Genomic DNA, 16,599 nt, shown 5'->3' on the forward strand with positions numbered 1-16,599 from the left:
CCCTGCCAGCTCCCTGGGGCGCGGGACGGAGGGCGCCGGGCCTGCCCTGCAGCCCCAGGCGCGGCCCGCGCCCTCAGACCCTGGAACCAGTGGAAGGGAAGCGTCCCCATGTGCCTTAAAACTGTAAAAAAGGAGTGTAGAGGGTCTCCAGTGGTGCCAGATTGAGAGCTTGTCCAAACATGGATTTATCTGGGATTAGTCTGTCCAAAAATACTAATTTTGCTCTGTTGTGTATTAGAAAAGGCAGCTGATCATCAAAAACATTCCCACAGGCTACAGTAAGAAATAAATGTCCTGAAAATATGGATCCTTCATATATTTTCCTAGTGGAGTTCTGAAAATTATTTTCTTTTTTTCTTGCAGCTGCTGCTGAACTGGAGGAACAGAGGCCTCAATTGGTATGTATTGAAACAATATCACACAGTATTTGTAAAGCACAGAAGTTGCTATATTTTTCCAGAGAATTTCTACACAAAGACTGCAACTTAGAATTCTGAAGCTGCCATTAGAGTATAGCTTTTGAACTAGCATGTTTGAAATAAATTGTAGAACTGTCTCAGACTAAATTTTAAGCTGGTTCAAAGCTTCATGCCATTCAACAAATACTATACAGGCAGCTACTGTAAATATGTATTTCCTCATACATAAATAGATGAAAAGGAGATTTTCTCAAATATTGATTGATTTTAACATAAATAATTTTTATTTAATCAACTTCGGTTTTTCTTTCTTGAAAATATTAATTTTTAACTTTTCATTTCACATGTTTAGACAATGTGTTTACATAATGTAAGTGCATTCTGTCAGACTGAGCAAGCCCAGGACAATTAGAAGCATGCAGTAAAGGTTATGCTTATTTTTACAGTTGTGTGTATATGAGGTCTTCCCTTCAGTATTCTTCCCTTAAAAAGACTCTTATCAGAGCTGTGTCATACTACAATATTCCCAAATTTACACCACATGTTTAGATTCTTTCATCTACCTCCCCATCTAATTACTGGGCAGAGAGCCAAGGGTAAGAAGCACTTCATTCCTACTTCCAACATGTCAGGATCTTGGCCAGCACAGAAAAACAAACGATTTTATAATAAAGAGCATAGAATACAATCAGGATTGCTAATTCTATGACATGGAATTCTGAAGCCACCAATATAATAATAGTACTTCGAATACAAGTGGGAGAAATGTTTGTGCTTATTAGTACACAGTAAGCGTTCATTTTGTGCTTACAATAGATTCTGAAACCAGAAAGTTTTTTTAACTTCTATTAGAGAATGCCTTCTTCGATTCTGGCCTCAGGCAAGTTTCCATCTTAGTTCACAACATCTGCTTTTAGCTGACCAGACTTTAAAGTTTAACGTGGTAATACAAACAGTTCATTTTTTAAAGCAATTTTTTCTTCAGTTCCCTTCCCTAGGTGACATGTCCCACAACACACACACAAATCACATAAAATATATAGCAAAGCAGACTCTCAACTGCTCTGAGACAGTTTAATTTTTTATTTTCCCCAAGCCTAACATCTGATCTGCCATATGTTTTGAGTCTTTCCAGCTCATGGAGATCACATACTAAGTCAGAAAACTGCATGCAACGCAACTAGAAAATCAGGAAAACCAGACATTGGTCAGTGATCCATATGATAACAGAATAATACTCATCTGTACAAATCTGTTAGGATATTCAGTTTTCTCCAGAACTTAAATATGGAACAAATCAGCTACGAACAAATCAAATGCAGAGAAGTACCAAAACATAAGTGGGCTGACATTCATTGGTGTTTTCACTGTTTCCTTTGGCTTTATTCACCATTTCACAGAGGAGGTAAAATCATTGGTTTCCAAGTGCCCTACCTCATAACAGAAATCACTATGGAGTGCTAGGTCTTAAAATGACAGGCAGCCTTTGAACTCCATGATTTTTACCAGAAGTTTAAGATGGTTGCAATGATTCATTTATTGTAGAAATTGTGAGATTAAATAATTTTTAAAATATATTTGCAGCTGTAACCTTTTCTACTCCAAATTGGGAAATAAAGGTACAGCAAAACCTTTGCTTCAGCAAAGAAAAGGGGAGTTTCTTCCATTTTATCCTGTTCTCTTGCATTTACAAATGTGGGCCTGATGTTGCACCGCCCTTGCAAAAACTTAAAAACAGGTGAATGAGTTGATTCGTGGCAGCTGAAATTACTCATGTGCATAAGCGTTTGCAAGATGAGGTCTTAGGAGAGCTAAACGCAGCTCCTATGGGTCCCGGCAGCGCTGCCCTGAGTGTCCGCCCGCGGGCACCTCCCGGAGCTGCTCCCCAGGCTGCAGCCGCAGTTCCTGGCCCGCCCCACCTACTGCCAGGGAAGTTTAGCTCTTGAACTTCGGCTTTGATGCGGCTGAAGTAAAATATATTTAACACGCTTTTTGTTTTCTTCCGGCCCCACCCCCCCCCACCCCCCCGTTGAGCTGTGTTCTTTTCTGTACTTTTTTACCTTTGTTTCCTTTTTCAGTTTCTAACTCGTACCATTTTTCATTTAAGAGATTAAGTCCTCCCACTGAACTCCTCAAGCATAGACTAACTACCAAGGACCATTTTCATTATGTATAGTATTAGCATCTTCAAATTAATAAAATGAGCACATTTCAGATTCACAGCTCCACCCTGCACAAATCTCATAATGTACAAACACATTATTTTATGTCACATACTATTTAGAGACCCTGATTCCTTGCATAACACTATGGTCACTTAGCAGCTGTATGTGTAAGTCTTCCTTAAAGGAATTTATTTTCTTGGCTTTGTATCCAGTCTTCTTCAGGAAAAAAAACAAACCCAACAAATATTTTAGCTACTATCCTCTTTAAAATGCTTATCCCAAGCTTTCTAGAAAAGCTTATCTTCCTTTCTTTCTTCCTAGTCCCATCCGAATCACTAAACTTATGTTGATTAAAGTGGAGTAAAGCAGCTCAGCCACATAAATCATGTTTAAAGAAGTAGTATGATCCACATGAGGTGAATGGGGCCCAGCCACTATGATGAATGGCTTGAAGTAGTCAGGGCTAAGACACATAAGTTTTAGAGAGACAGTTCTGATAATTTCAAACTAGGATGACAGTCTGCTTACCCAGTTATTTCTAGTAATCTTCCATGCTATAACTCTACTGTGCATTTTAAGTTAACCAGCAACAAATGCCAATTAAATTTCTGCAGACTTGTGATCTGAACAGCCTACAGATCCTTAGCTTTTTCAAAGTAGGTCCATGTATACAGATTTTGTTTGATCTCTGGTTCATGTCAACCTGGTTTTGAAACACAGTGTAACTAGAAAATATTTCTGTATAATATGTTAGTTATCAGGAATTTGATCTATACTGATACAGGGAGAAAAAAGTTCATACAGTAATCTTTCTTCAGAAATTAAGTTTATTCTCCTTGTATTGAAGTAGAAGGCATACATTCCTTCAAGTTTGTGTTTTCTCCTGTACTTGACTATTTCAACTCTTATGATCATATAAAGAACATTTCCTTGAGCCTTATTATTTTAAATGCAGTAATTTGATGATTGATAATATTAGAGTATCTACTGATTGCATCAAAAAAAGGTTAAGTGCAAAACCGCGTCTTGTACAGAGCTAACGAAGTGCGGCCTAGTCCTGAGGAGAGCTGTAGGACACTACTGCAGGGCAAGGAGTAAACAGAAGGAAGTACAAGTGTAGTAGTAGTACTTAGCCTTGCAGACGATAGAAGGGATATAAAGCAACCTTCCTGACCCTGTATCAAGTACTAGGTGTTTTACAACACTTAGAATGTATTGATTTAGAAACTTAACATGATGTGGACCTTTAAAAGGTGAGAGGAAACTGTACCCTTGTAGATGCAATAAGATGTTGATGTTATAGTACACACAAGAATTATACAAGTATCTAATATTAAAGTATATATTATATTGAGTTACCTCATCATCGTTCTTAATTTCACTGACCTTCATGAACAGTTCTATGCAATTTTATTGCACGTCTTGAAAGCATTTGAACATAATATTTTTTTCAATTTAACTAAATTTGTACCTCAGTAAGCACTATCAGTGTTGTACTTCTGGAGTAAAAAATCCTTGTGAAAATAGTAACATTCAAAACATGAGAACAGCAAGTGTCTTACATTCTGCAATGCAGTAACTTGTGCAGATGTTTAGCTTTCAGCTGGGGCACTTGAGGCAATTGTACCATGTTATCTTCTGAAAACAAAACCCAAAACAAAACAGAAAATTACATGAGAATAGAAGGCCTGAGCACACTCACTTTTAAGAAATTGTCTATCACCAGATGTGTTTGTTCCAAACAAATTGTGGATTCCACATTGCAGGGTACATCAGGCATAGGCATTGTATTAGATTGAGGATGTTCTAGGAAATCTGCAAACTGAAAAGCAATGACTGAAGCTTAGGGGCTTCTGAGCATCGCCAAAAAAATAAATATAAAAAAAATAATTTAAAAGTTCAAAATTTCACTGCACTTTGGCACAAAGCACAGACCTGACTTATCCTCAAAGTAGCACAATTGCTTTGGTGACCGTGGAGAAGCAAAGATATCAACATGTTGCAAAGAAAAACTTCTGTCACATGAAATTGTGGAAGAGACAGCAAGGAATACAGTTGAAAAATGCAGTATGTCAACAGCCTACCAAAAGAAAGAGATTTAGATATGAAGCACTTATGGCAAGCTGACTGCTGACAACGATACAGAAAGTAGGTGACAGTATTTCAAAGTCAAGACATTCTACATCCTTGTTGATGTGTTTACAACACAGATGAAAGAGCAGTTTCAAGATTTCACAGAGAAATGGAGGCTGACACATTGACATTGATGAAGTTTTTAAACATCTTCTCATATAAAGCCATGAAGAAAACTTTGTTATTTGCATATTTAGTGCATATATTCACTAATCAGCCTTTTCATGTACTAATTCAGACCACTGAGACTTATTGGTTATTTTTTTGTAAGATGTTCAGAAGAGGACATATATTTTTAATACATGAAGAGAGATGGAATGGTCAGTGAACTGAGGCTACATCTACAGAAGAACTCAGGATACCATAATGCTCTGTCAGTTCTACGTGTCTTCTGCTGGAGTGTCCAGTGGAAAATTGGAAGTCTTGGTTTCCTATGTAATTCTAGGGAAGACCTGGGAACCTATAGAATCTAGCAAGTTGCAACAAACTATGGTAGGGCTCTCCCTTCTCATTTTTCCAAACAGCATTATAGTTACAGCACTCTATCAAGAAAATCCAGTCATGTGTGCTCATGTCTAAATATTTAATTCATCCAATGTAACCCAACCAAATACCAACTATAAGCAAGCAGAGTATTTCTCAGTGATGTTTGGATCACATTTGCAAGGAGACACAAAGGGTCAAACCAATATTTAAAATGGAAAAATGTAATTTGTTCACATTCTAATAATGCTGAAATGGTGAAAGGGTTTAATTTAGTATGAAAGAAATGAAAGATTAAAAACTTTCACCTTAACAGAATGCTTTTGCAAATCATGCTAACTTAACCTAATAAGATTAGTTTAACCTAATTGTTACTGCAGCTAAATGTTAGAAAGTGTGGTGCTTATTAGCATATTCATTATTTCTTCATATTCATTTAATCACCTTATTTTCCTATAAAACAAGCTGAAATTGCAACATCTAGGCAAATTCGTTTAATATTTGGCTTTGACATAAGGCTCCCAAATTACTTTAACATTTGGTCACATTCACATAAGACTCCACCTGAAGTACTGTGTCCAGTTCTGGAGCCCCCAACACAAGAATCATAGAATTGTCATGGTTGGAAAAGACCTCTAAGATCACCGTGTCCAACCATCAATCTCCAACCTGCCCTGGAATTAAAAAAAAAAAAAAAAAAAGGGAAAAAAAAAAAGTCCACTAGAGTACATCTGTTGCCTCATTTACACAGCTTTTAAATGGATCTGTTGGAGTGAGTCCAGAGAAGGGCCATGAAGATGATCAGAAGGCTGGAGCACCTCTCCTGTGAAGACAGGCTGAGAAAGTTAGGGTTGTTCAGCCTGCAGAACCTGCAGGCTCCAGTAAGACATTATAGTTACCTTCCAGTACTTGAAGCAAGGCTACAGGAAAACTAGGGAGGGACTTTTATAAGGATATGTAGCAACAGGACAAAGGGTTATGGCTTTAAACTAGAAGAGGGTAGATATAGGTTAGACATTAAGACTAAATTATTGACTGCAAGGGTAGTGAGACACTGGAGCACGTTGCCCAGGGAAGCTGTGGATGACCCATCCCTGGAAGTGTTCAAGACCAGGTTGGATGGGGCTTTGAGCAACCTGATCTAGTGGGAGGTGTCCCTGCCCGTGCAGGGGGGTTGGAACTAGATTATCTTTAGGGTCCCATCCAACCCAAACCATTCTGTCATTCTGTGATTCTTCATAAGCTGACTACAGAATACCCATTGTGAAAAAAAATTTTCTTTGTGACAAGGAAGCGTTGATCTGTTTCTTGAGCCTCTACAGAGCTACAGTTTTAAGACCAGAGAGTCCATAAGAATCTCCAACATGAGATGTAAAAAGTCATTAAATTCCACTGAGTAACCCCCTTTTTGCAACCTATAACTTTTTGGTTTCTCTACGCCTCTTTTGTTTTCTCCAAAGTGTGACCTTTGGCTTATATTCACAGTCTGCAGATAGACTTTGAAAGCAGAGGGATTTAAGACAGAAGCATTTCCTTCAGCAATAGAAATGGCAACAGCAGGAGTACCAGAGAAAACAAAGTGTTAGGATATGTCTTCTCTTAAAAAAAATAAAAATAAATCACAGTGCCAAGCTATTCCTCCCAGCTACTACTTGTGTATGGGGAGGAATCTTAATCAGCAGTGCACAAGGTAAAGAGCATAGATCTACAGAACTTTAGGATTAGCTTAAACTCCCAGTATTCATTAGGAATAACAGTAATTTTTTTTAAATGGAGTGCAAGCAATAAAAATGCACCAGAGCATTAAGACATAAGCTCAGTGCTCATGCAATGTCAGAGCACATATTAATTGTGTTGCCAGACTGTGTGCTGCAGCCCACAGCTCTGCTACGTGGCTTCCAGATGCCAAAGGAGAGCGAAGAGAGACAAGGCAATTATTGTGATGGAGCTGAGATCTGTCACCACAGTAATAACTATGGACATCAGCTCAGTGGAGGGGGTCTACTCAGCAAAAGAAACAAACAAAAAAAACAAAAAAAAAGAAAATGGAAGAAGCATTAGGGACAGGCTCTGAGAGTGGCTGAGACTCTTGGAAGGGGTATCTGGATCCTGTCTCCCTGTGTGTAGTAGAACCTGCAGCAGTCAGTTGCCAAAGGAATACTGGACACTTGGACAACTTGGTACAGATTCAAAGCAATGTTTGAGATACTTATCTTAATAACACTGTATTTTAATTTGTTCAAACTGCCATCTTTCTGTTGAAGACCATTCCAGATGATGTGGTGAAGCAGGACAGAATCAGATCTGTTCTCCAGACCCAGATGACAGCTTTCATTGCTGGCAAAGGACAAGTAAGTAAAAGCTAGTGAAAAACTTCCATCACTGTCAGTGTGACATAGGAATTAAAACAGTAGAATGAAGGAATAAGAGGTGCATTTCCACTGAAAGCTGGTATAAAAAGTTTTCATCCTCATAAAATTCTAATACCACAGATGGCTTCCCTTTTTAAAATATCCAATTGTTTTAAGACTTTCTATCAAAACCTTCAGCAAAGGTGGTATCTTCATGCAGAATATTCTAATTATAGTGGAATTTCAACAGAACATGGCTTTGCTTCAACATTTCAGTAATTTCTAATTAATTCTGATCAGTTTGTAGAAAAAGGCATTAAAATGAGATTTTGGAAATGCAGCATTTTTTTGTCTTTTAAATTCAGTTATATTTTTGCATTATCTACATTTTCCTAGTTTTATTTTAATAGTGGAAAGCTTGCAATATTATTTGCTGCTGTCATAAAAACAAACCATATTTACCAGATGATTTATGTAGCTAGACAGTATGCAGCATGAATCTGAAGTCATATCTAGTTGAAATTTGCATGAAATGGTATTTTATGTTACATTTTGGCGTTGCACCAAGAACTGTTGGCTGCATGTTCGGAAAGAATGAAAAAAATTCATTATCTTCATATCAACTGGGGAGAGGGACTTGCTACTTCACAAATTCCTATTGGATATTCATGATGTTTCAAGTAACTGCTATTTAAAAAAACCATCAAGAACAAAAAAGCAGCACAAAAAAATATATCGAAATATTGGAAAAGAGGGGAAAAACCCCTAACACTGAACAAAAAAGATGCTGCATTTCATTGAATCTTTAGTACTTCTGGAACTCAAGAAAACCGGGTATTGTATAAAATAGCTGGAGGGAACAGCTTCAGAACATTAAAACACAGTCCACAGGCAATTTTCCTTTCCATAGTTCTGTCCTCCTTTTTAGTATTTGAAACTAGATGCCTTAAGTGATACATGTATTGCTTCCCTTTCAATATGAAATCTCTTTGACAGGCTGCTTTGGTCTGGGGGCTCCCAACCGCTTCCCGCCGGGACCCCGGCACCTCCGCCAGGGGTGCGGCCGCACAGGGAATAGCACCATGTTCTCTGTATGTACTGCTTGCTTTGGCTGTAGGGGGGTAGGGAACAGTTTTCTTATGAACTGTAGTTCTTTGTTCTTGTGTCGGTAGCTCTTCAGAACCAGAAGTGTGGCTTGCACATGGAAAACACTGGATGGTACCACTGCTGCTCTTCATTAATCAGTGAAATGAGGGGTTAAACTCTACATCTTTAACACTATGAAAACAAGGAGTAAATGCAGTCTTGTCTGAACTAAAATAAAATATACACGACTAAGAGAAGCTGAACCCTGGAGTTTTGGGGCAGAGAGTTGGCAGCTTTTAGAGATTTACAATTTTTTTATTTTTTTATTTTTATTTTGAACTGTAGAAGTTAGAAGCAAAGTTTCCTGTGGGTCATGAGTGAGGGCAGAGACTGAAACCACACCAGTCACTTTATTGTGGGATGGGCTGACTCAGAAAGGCCTGCTGGTTTTGCTTTGCTGTTTATGAAATCATCTCCAGGAGTTTTCTGCCAAACAACAAGAAAAAAATAACTGGAATTTTAAAATACCTGTAGTGGTTTTAGAGTAGTAAAGCCATGTGTGCATGTACACATACGTGATCAGTGGGCAGAGTTTTGCTTGTATGCAAAACCAGGCGTTAGTTTAAAATAGCCATTATTACATCAGTTACAACATAAAAAATGATATAAATACTACAAGTATAAAAGATATAAGAAAAATATCTCAAGCAAAGTCAGTTTCCCTGCTTACTAATTCTGGGAGCTCATTCTCTTCTTCAAAGTGTCTCTCTGTTTTCTTCCAGATTTTCTCCAGACTTTTTAATCTAAAGGCTTGACTTTCCATTCCACCTCTCCTTAGGAGGTAACTTTCTGTGTGGGTACTGAATGCTATCAAGTAAGACTGTGTAACACACAGCTTTGTTTGCATTGTATATATGCAAATACAGATAAGTCAGTGGGGACCAGGATTCCATTGGTCAGTGCTATGCAAAAGTGCCCTGAGATAAACAGACCATCTATGACACTGAATACCCCTAACTGTGTCTAAAGGGTGTATTTTGGATAAAAACATGAGGAAATTGGGTTTTGAGATTTGAGAATGGTTAGGACACAAAGCCTGTGGCTACAAGAATATTGAATATAATAGGGATCATGATGGAGTAACCTCCCAGCCTTTCTTCTGGCATGAAAGGCAGTGTTCATAGGGGAGGGGGGCAGTACATTTGCTTTATTTCTTTTCCCTTACTCATAAATCTATGAAGGAAGACATCCTGCTTAGTTGCGTGTCCCCACAACTTAAAAATCCCTGTAACTAGGACAAACGTGAAGACTTCTCAGCTGTCCCCAGCAACTCCAAATTAAATCTGTATTGTTCCAGTTTTTCCCACCCCTCCAGTTAGCACTATTTGCCATTCTGTCCTTTGTTACAGTTTTACCAGCATTTTTATAAAACTGCTCCTAAGCTGCTTTTGCTCCCTGAAAAAAACCCCAACACTTTTTTCAGTCCTTCCATCCATTCCTGTTGCTTTCCCATTTGTTTTCGAACTTTGTATGGTAACACCTGCTTGAGTGACTCCTTTTCTCTTGCTACAGATTCCAGTTAACAGAGGGACAAAAGAGAGAATAAAAGATACTGCTGTGACAGTGAGTAACATCTCAAGAGTTCCATGGACTTGCAGAGATGTCTGTTTACTACTACATTTGTACAAAAGGAATACATGTGCTAGCCACTAGGTAGCTGACAACACCTATAGACCCCTTGCCTCCCTTATTCCCCTTTCAGGGATGCTAGCAGCAAGTCCATTTCCACTAGGCAAAAGAAGTGGAGTGCCTCCCTGTGTTACTTGTGAATTAAATTAATTTTCAGTTGTCTTAACATTAGATGGTTTAGAAATACATTGGACAATATTATTTCAGTTTTCACAGATAAGTGTTTGGGACTTGCTGCTTTCTTGAACAATAACATTATTTTTGATCCATTTAACTCATTATTTCCATATTTTGTAGCTATAATAGGAAGCAGTTGCAATATCAGCTTACACATTTCTGTAGCTATGCCATCTAGTCCTGTGGTTTGCATACCACAGAGTAAAGGACAAAATTAAAAATCAGAACTTAGTCCTCAAAATTTTGCCCTGGAAAGGCTAAGACCTACCTCTCTGGAAGACTTCCATGGAAAGTCTCTGCTGTGTGTCTCTAGTAGCAGAGAGAAGTAATGGAGAACCAAGATGATGAGTGCTGGATTTCTTCCCCAGAAAAAAACAAAACAGTCTTCTTGTCAGGGCACACTGCAGGCTGGCAGCTCTCTTAGGGCTGGGAGATGGGAGGAATCCTCAAGGTGAAGGACCTCATCAGCCAGGACTCATCCCACCATCCCCAGCCAGGGACCTGAGCAGAGGGGAAGCTCAGAGTAGCCCCCAGGACCTATCTGGCACCTCCCTGAGCACAAGGACAACCCAAGACTGGGGCAGGATATCAGCCCACATGTTAGGACAGTGAGCAAGGAGGGCTGTGGAGCACTCAAGACCAACCAGCAGCACCACCAGAACAGACTAGTGACCCCAGTCTGGGCTGAAATAGGGCCTGGGCAGGGTGGGGAAAAGGCCCCAGGTGGGGCTGATCAGGGCTGATCAGACCCATCAGTGCCTTCAGGGCCCTGGAAAATCTGAATGTGTGTAAACACTTCCAAATAGCAGTTCTTTTTACTTCCACAGGCAGTTCTTGGAACTTAGTGATGGGTATGGGTTTAGTCCATTTTCCAGAAAGTGCCTCTGCCAAGGAGAAATGCATAAAGAAAAGAGTATTTCATCTGGATAAGCCAATGTTTCCATTACAATCACATAACATCTAATTATGTACTCCATAAATCTTCATATTTTGTTATGGAGCTCATAATAACAAACCCTGATAAATAGATTCTCTCCCCTGGCCACTACCAATTGAGGATAAAAAAATACTTATTTATGAAGCTTTATTAATAAAATGTGAATAATTCAAACAGCTTCTTCAGTGAAGAAACAGCAGTGGAGTATATTCTTATTTGCATATAAATGAAATGATGCTTTAGTGTCAGAGTGAAGAATTAAATAATATGAAATTTTACAATGCAGTCCTGACAGCCTCATAAATATTATGGTCATAAGTTGCAGTTTCCTAAAAATCTCATTTTATCTTTTATTACAAAAATATGACCAAAGGGCCAAGTCCTGCTCATTTTACATGTGTGAGTATTCCCAGTGACAACACAATTGTTCAGTAAGTGAGGTTACCAGATTCTGCCTTATGTCAGGCAGTGGAACCAAAGCACAGGGTTATCTACATATCTAATAGGAGAACAGAATCTCTTATTTAACCATGAGAAAAACCTTGTGTGTTGGTAAAATATAGAGAACAACAAAGACAGTTGCAACTGCCCATTCAAACAGATGCTCCCAGTAAAGACCATATACAACCTGGGGAAAGGAAAAGCACTCACCTTGTATCTAGAAGATGCCAGTTTTCCCCTTAGTTATGTGGATACCAGTTTGGCCAAGCCAAATTGCTGCTAGGCTGTAAGCAACCCCAGAAGTTGCAACAAATATAAGAACATTTAAATTACTTTAAATGGATCGTTGCTGCTGAGGAAAGCTTTGATTTTGTCTATTTTAATGTTGACTAAAGTTTAAAAATAATCTGTGAAGCACAACCCTGGTCTGGTTCTCTCACTTTGCTCTTGGCTGTAGTCTCGGTCATTTGCTGAGCCACATTTGAGGAACTGAGCCCTCAACAGACTGCAGGATTTGGGTGTGGAAGGATTGGATTTGGGTAGAGATAACTGCATTTTCCAAGGGGGCAAATAAAGGCAAGGGCCAGGGACACTACTTAAGAAACTCTCCTGAGAGATATTGAGCAGTCTCAGCAGCTGGGACAGGAAGTGAGTACCTTCATCTCCCCATCACCTCTCAAGTGATATTTTTCTGGCCATGGTGTTGTGCAAGTGGGACAGGATGGTCAACTGTGGAAAAGACACACCTGGAAAGGAAAGCTAGATATAGGGTGATAGGAGGAAAAGAATTCTTTATAGAGGCTTTGGAACATTTCTGAAGTATAAAAATTGACTTAAGTGAGAAAAGAGGAACTCTGGGTGTATATAGTCTGATCACCTGTAAATTACAGGCAACTGCATTTAACCCTGAACTGAGCCTGCTGTACTCAAACACAACATAGCCTGTTTGGCCAGCCTGCATTTCCCAGGAAGGCATTCAGTCTCAACCTGAAGACATCAGGAGTCAAGGGATCAACGCCTGCCCTTAACTGTTTGTTCCAATGATTATTTATTGTCAGTGGTAGTGAATTAGGTAATGAAACCAACACTATTTTAATTAGCTTGATTCCAGCTACTAGGCATTATTTCTGCATATTTTACTCTGGTAGGTTCAAGTGGGCCTTATATTTAATATTGTTTTCCTATACACATACGTATACACTGTTACCCACTCACCTTTGAATCTTTTTGATCCAGCATCTAAGTCAAGATTTTTGGTTCTTCAATTACGTGGCATTTTCTCTGACCTCACATCAGTCTGTAGCTCTTTTCCATACTCAATTTTTTTCAGTATCCATATTGCAATGTGAGCATCAGTACCTGTGCACACCACACCTTGATCACCCTCAGCAGTTGCACACATAACACTCTGCCTACAAGTCAAGGTTTGCACGAGCCTTTTTTTCTGCAGCAGACGCATCAGCTGACTCATCAGGCCTTTTCAAACTTTTCCATTGTGTAGAATAGCCTACATTCCTTATTCCTAGGCATATGTCTTCTATTGATTTTATTAAAACATACTTTGTTTGAATGAGACCCAGTTTATAAAAGGTCAAGAATTCCTCTGCATCTTTGCCTGAGGTCATATTTATATCTATTTTTAACTCCTTTAAATAGGCTGGAGATGCTACTATATTCTGGTATGTCTTCTAACACCACAATAATTCTTGACATCTCAGATACAACTAATCAGAAAATCCTGGCAGACACAGTCACTGCCACATCCAAGTGCATTGTTCCAGGGCTGTGTAGCATTGGGAAGTGCTCATTTACATGTGAGAGCAAAGCTGGCAATATCAGCTTCTGTGTAAAATGGTTAAGGTATGGAAATGGAAAATGAAAAACAGAAAAAAAGGACTTTAGTCCCATGGTTTTCAAATCAATCTCTTCATGTTAGTGCAAGACTCATGAGTCCTGAATGATTGAATTTGACAGTATTCCTAAAGGGCACAATAGCATGAAGAGATTTGTCTCAACCTGGTGCTAAAGAGAGAAAATTTTGCCACAGAATCATATAGCCTAACTAAAAGAGAAATTAAAACTTGGAAAGTGTGTAGCATTTATGCTAATGTAGACTGAATAATACATTTAACAGTCTATACTTTCATTAAAATTGAATTTTGGATATATGTGTGGATATGTATGTAGATATATTTAATACTGCCAGGGCAATAACCACCTTTATTTGCTCATTTCTAAGTTGTTTCTGATTTATAATTCTAAGTTTCTAATTTATGAGTAGATGTTCTTGGCAGCAGGAGGCTCTAAGGATCTCCTACCTCTGTCTGTGATGGATACATTCATCAGTTATTTTCCTGGATCTTGCTTATCGTTTTTTCAAGGCTGGAGGACAAGCACAAACCCAGGGAGACTTTTACTAGTTTAACTGACCTAGGATGAGGTTAATAGACATGCTCCAGTGTCAGCATGGATTCTTTTAGATCTGTCAGCGGATACATGAAGTGTGATTCAGCTGCAGAGTCTGGCAGCAGTGGATGCAATCACACAGCAGCGCTTGGATCCCTGCTTGGCGCGCTCCCAGAGCTGCGCTTTGGCAATCGCTCATCAGCCACAAGGAACGTTCTCCGTAGGCCTGGCTTGTCATTCAGCTTCTTGTCCCTCAAATCCAACCCAGAGATAAAGCCACAAGAGAAGACAGTGCAGCAGTCTGCCTTGCAGAGCATTAAACGTGCTGTTTTGTCATATTCGGTTGATGTTAATATCTTCTGAGATGTCCCTACCTTGCTGGATTGTTAGAACTGGAAGCTGTGTTAAATGAGAAGATGGGGCCTTCTCTGCCCCAGCAGTGAAGGGGTTTCTGCTCACCCAAGCCACCAGAAAAGGGGTATCTCCTGCTGTAGCAAAGCCACATTTTACATTAATTCTGAATTAAGCAAAAATAAGCTAGAGGTACTTAAGCAAGTACTGAGGAAATATAGTGGAAATGGTACACATAATATGTCACTCTTCTGAAAAGATGTGTATGAAGAAAGATTTTGATGAAGAGGTGACCTTTGAGAAGATACTCATATGAGGACAGTCACAGCCAATTTGACTGAATTTCCTCCTTAAACAGAGAAGCAAGAAGGCAAAAGCCTTTTTAGAGAGATAAATGAAGGCAAGCATCAAGGCTGGCATTTCTGGCAGACTAAAAAGAGTAGAACAATAAAATAAGAGACAATATTAGATTATATTACAAGTGCAGTTATACTTCTGAGAAAAAATATATGTACATTTGACATGATGGAGAACCAGAATCACTGGAAAGAGCACGAGAGAGCACAACGTTTGGATCAATAGGAAAGGAGGAAATGGAGAGGAACACGGGATCAAGGCAGATAAATGACCTGGGCCTAAGTGAAAATGATTTTACGTGTTATAACCAAGATAAATTGAGATATTGCAGGGAAAGAAACCACAGCTACACAGCGTCTAGGTCAGAAATGCATTGCTTACCAGGTATGAAAGCAACCTAAGCGATGGGAAGAAAGGTCCCAGAGATACGACTGGGAGGGAAATGCCAGTCATGGGAGCTGTGGAGTCGGTTCTCTGCGTGATGACAGCTCCAAGGCAGGGGGCCAAGGAGGCTGGCTGGAACTCTGACCTGGCCAGGAGGCAGCAGAGCTAAATATGCAACTCATAAATAATCACCAGCTATTTTGTAAGTATTAATTTGAAAAAGCAATGCATGAAAAATGACTGCAGGTAAGATTGTCCCAGGAGATTAACTGAGAATGACGGTGCCTGTCATTAGCACTAGGACAAGTCTGGGCTCATGAGTGTTTATGCTGCCTTTCCAACTTCTGTAAGATTACAAGGATAAAAGAAAAAACTGAATTTGGCCTGCATGATTTTGTCATCATCTCCCATTTAATTCATGCGTGCTATAATCTCCTTCATAAATACTATCACCCTTCACTGAAATGATTGAGAGTTCCTGTACTTAACTCAGTCACATCTCGAGCTGCTGCACTGGCTTATTAGAGCTCTTAACTCAAGGTGCACATTAGGACAATTGTTGGAAAAAACTCCACATCCATCAAAAAAAAACCCCAAACACTAAAGCAGCTCATGAGCTCGTATTTGCACCCTCCTTCTAAACTGTGTAATAGGAGACTACAGGATTTAGTGAAAGTGGTGGAACCTGTTCCTGCTTTTAACATTTTTGTTAATCTAAGCACAGTTTATTATAAGGTAATAGCCAAGTTTCAGTGTTGCCTTGGGAACTGGCAACCGCAGGCTCGGTTGTTACTTACCAAGGGGGGCAGGGAGGTATCTCCGCGTTAAGTGTGCAATGAAGTGTTAGTTTGTGTCGTAATCAACAGATCCAGGCGTTACCAACGGGACAGAGCCAGTCTGTAACACGGGCACTAATCTTAGAGAAAAAAGAAATGACCAAAAAGCCTCAAGTACAACAAGCACTGAATAACTTCATTCACGAGCGCGCAGCGGCTCCGGCTCCTGGAACACGCGGCGCTTCACGGGCCGCGAGCGGAGCCCCAGGGAACCCCCCCCGTTCCAGGCCTGCCCATGGTCGGTCAGCGGCGACCGAGCGCTCCCACCGCACGGTGCTCGGTACGAGACCCGGGCCCCGCAGCCCGTGGCGGGAGCGCGGCGCTGGGGGCCGGGGCCGGAGTGCGGTGCTCGGGGCCGGGACTGGGGCCGGGGCCGGACAGGCC

The sequence above is a fragment of the Chaetura pelagica genome, unplaced genomic scaffold, assembly GCF_000747805.2.
Source record: "Chaetura pelagica isolate M959 unplaced genomic scaffold, ChaPel_1.0 scaffold69, whole genome shotgun sequence".
In the NCBI taxonomy this organism is placed as follows: Eukaryota; Metazoa; Chordata; class Aves; order Apodiformes; family Apodidae; genus Chaetura; species Chaetura pelagica.